Source organism: Gavialis gangeticus, unplaced genomic scaffold (genome assembly GCF_001723915.1).
Source record: "Gavialis gangeticus isolate Ggan-Ray unplaced genomic scaffold, GavGan_comp1, whole genome shotgun sequence".
NCBI classification, from domain to species: domain Eukaryota; kingdom Metazoa; phylum Chordata; order Crocodylia; family Gavialidae; genus Gavialis; species Gavialis gangeticus.
The window spans coordinates 54,167,189-54,170,381 of record NW_017729030.1 but is presented as its reverse complement, the minus strand read 5'-3'; the positions used below and the strand labels follow the sequence as shown (position 1 = coordinate 54,170,381).

The following is a 3,193-nucleotide window of genomic DNA, read 5'->3' as shown; positions in this document are numbered from 1 at the left end:
CATGTTGGAAGGCAAAGGAAATAAAACCCAAACACAGCCCCGTTCCCCCACTGCCTGTCGACAGGGTGCATTTTAGCAAGCCCCTGACTTCAGCTGTTGTGGAAGGAGCCTGGTCTATTTATACAGTGCTGACATTCAGTGCTCACTGGTTACTTTGCTAAGTCAAAAGGAAAAGGAGAAGCCATGAAGCACAGGAGTGGATGCTCCAGTAAACAAACTGTTTGGATAGCTGGGGCTGGATAGCCAAGAGTTGCACTCCCAGGCACTACACCAGCTTCTGCCAAAGTTGCTACCTCAGTAAGGAGGCTTTTAAAAAGTTGTTCCCAGTATGCTGAGCTCTTCAGAGACTCCAGATGTTACAGAATTATAGAAAATTAGGGTTGGAAGGGACCCCAGGAGGTCATGCAGTCCAGCCCCTGCTCGAAGCAGAACCATTCCCAACTAGATCATCCCAGTCAAGGCTTTGTCTAGCTGGGTCCTAAAAACTTCCAAGGATGGGGATTCCACCACCTCTCTGGGTAACCTGTTCCAGTGTTTTACTACCCTCCTAGGGAGAAAGTTTTTTCCTAATATCTAACCTAAACTGCCCTTGCTGCAACTCGAGACCATTGCTCCTTGTTCTGTCATCTGCCACCACTGAGCATAGACTGTGCGCACTGGGCCTGCAGGGGAACTCCAGTCTTGGTGGTCTTAGCAAAATCAAGAGCAGAGTCCTTCAGGATTTGGAAAGGAGGGAGGGTGCAGGAGGGGCTAAACTGCGTACATCTCAAGCTAATAGAGTGGAGCATAGTAGCCCACTGCTTCACTTGCACTATGCTGACCTATACTCACTAGGGATCACTTGGGCGTTCTGCTACAGAAAGGGCAGATTATAGAGTAAAAAAAAAATCCCAAACATATTGGTTTCTAAAATCTTATTTATTTATTTAAGTAAAAATGAAATGAGCCAAACTGACGGTGCTACCTTGAGAGCAGGCTCATGCAGCTCCAGCTAGGTTTTCCCCTGCTGGAAAGGTCAGGCGGTACATTTATTTTGATATAGCATTTGTCATATTTGTGATGGCATGGATCTTCCAAATGTCTTGCTCATTGCCAAAAATACACGACCTTAACAACTCATCACTTCTAGGACACCCATATCAGGTATGTGTCATGCTACAAGGGTGCCCAAGTGTTGCCCTACCAGTGCGAGTTGAGCCTGAAAAACACCTTCATGTTGCCTCCTGTTTCATGGTCCCACCTCAGACTCTTGGCGGCCTGACCCACACCTGTTGGGGGCGTATGCGATATACAAATATTGAATATTGAAAGTACTGCAACAGGGTGGTGATGGTGGCCAGTATTGTGTGCACTACCGCCCTCTGCTGAACAAACTCAGAACTTACCACATGTTCCACAGGCCATTGGCAACACCAAACTGAAGCTCTTCTCTAGTGTGACAGCAATTCCCATTTTTAGAGTGAACCCGCTCCCTGGCATCACTGTAGAGTGCTCAGTGGTCAGGCTGTGCAGGAGAGTAGCAACCATGAAATCCTCAAGCCTACAGATTTCATGGTGCCTTGCACATTCATGGCATTTAACTAGCACCCTCTCACAAGAGCTATGGGGTATTGTTACTGTTATAAGCCAAGGTAATACATTTTCCTATGGACAGCTCTGTTTCTGCAGCAGACTGAGTCTCTCATACCTGGAATTTATGCCTCTGGGAAGAGAATAGTCTATTGTATTAGACTGACATGGGATTTGTTCTAGGCTGAGGCTAGGCTGTCATGGGGAGGGTCTCTGGGAATGAGATCTTTGAGGCTGCATTTTGCTTCTGTGGTCTGTGACAAGCCCTTAGTCACAGGGATGACAAGTGATATGGATACACATGGCTTTGCTTGCAGCCTCACCCCGTGTGCTCTCAGCATACGTTAGCAGTCACTCATTCTGCCTGAAAGGCCGCAGCTTGCTTCTGGTGTTTCCTGCACGAAAACGGGCCTTTGAGGCAAAGACAATGCCAGTGGCACCAGTGAGGGTCTCCAACTCACTTGCAGAGGTAGCTCTCCACAAGGGAAGAGGCCTCCCTTCATGCTTTTGGCAATCAAAGCAGATCCTTACTTATTCCCTCTTCCCCTGAAAGGCACATGCTCTGCTTATATCATGGGTGCAGAGTGGTCCATACTCCCTAGTTTCCTCTGCTTTGCGTCAGATAAATCTGAGGAAGCGTGTACCCAACGCTGCATTGCAAGAGCTTTAGACACTGACATGGAACTGACTCTTACATTTGACACCTACCTTCATTCCTTTCTACATTTGACACCTTTATGCACAGGTCTTAGCACCATTTGTCATATGCTGGATCAGGTCAGATTCTTTCTGGAAGAGGAATCAGGGGGATCTTCCCATAGAGCACCATGAGCAGCACCTCCCCGAGACCACCTGCTTGCTTCAGTGAGCGAACCATAGCAGAGAGCCCTCCATTCTCCTCTCATGGGATGTTCTCCTTATCCCCAACCCAGTACCTGAAATGGACCCAAATTTCTGCAAGGTACTTGAAAGCTTTCAGGTTGAAATGGTGGAAATCTCAGACACTGACCCTCCTTTCAGGGCCAGATGTTCAAAAGAGCTCAGTGCTCAGCTTCTGGTTGCTCGCCTGCTGGCATTGAGCCTTTCTGAATGTCTGGGAACAAAACCCTCTTGCAAATCTAGCCCTGGGCCTGTTTTGTCAGTCCGTAGAGAGAACAAGGTGAAATGCTTTTGACTCCCTTAGCTGACAGCTTGTTTTACTTGCCTATGGGAGAGTGAGAATTCCTGCTCCCCATGCCTCTGCAGTGGTGTCATTTGTTTTTTGTTGGTGTTGATGCTGCCATTGCTGTAGGAATGTTCTTGGCTTGTTCACCATGTGCATGAAATCTCATGGACATCAGCCCAAATTGAGTGTCCGGTGCCTTTCCAGAAATGATGGCTTAGCTCGGTTTCACTCAGGGGGTGCAGGGCTCACGTAGGACTTACCACATACATCTTTGCCTCCATCCTGAGTGTACTGGACATTCAGTTGCTATCCATAGCCATGGGGTAAGGAGTGTTAAGAAAACCCACCAGGTAAGGTGCTTTGAAAACCCACCAGGCTGGCTCTCCCAAGACCTCCCTCATCAAAAACCTCAGCTAAGCAGAGAACTATGGAGCAGTGCATGTTCAGCCAACAGCAGCA

General features: G+C 47.9%; 1 protein-coding gene across 1 annotated transcript in view; it reads right to left on the bottom strand.

Annotated features, from left to right (window-relative positions):
• Nucleotides 1-1,893, bottom strand: part of LOC109301233 (sulfotransferase 1 family member D1-like) — a 34,175-nt gene extending 32,282 nt beyond the window's left edge. Inside the window, exons 1-2 of the mRNA XM_019522243.1 lie at nucleotides 1,871-1,893; nucleotides 85-93 (exon numbers count right to left, since the gene is read on the bottom strand). The gene's annotated coding sequence lies outside the window, so the exon portion shown is untranslated. The remainder of the gene's footprint in view (nucleotides 1-84; nucleotides 94-1,870) is intronic.
• Between the last annotated feature and the right edge of the window lie 1,300 nt (nucleotides 1,894-3,193).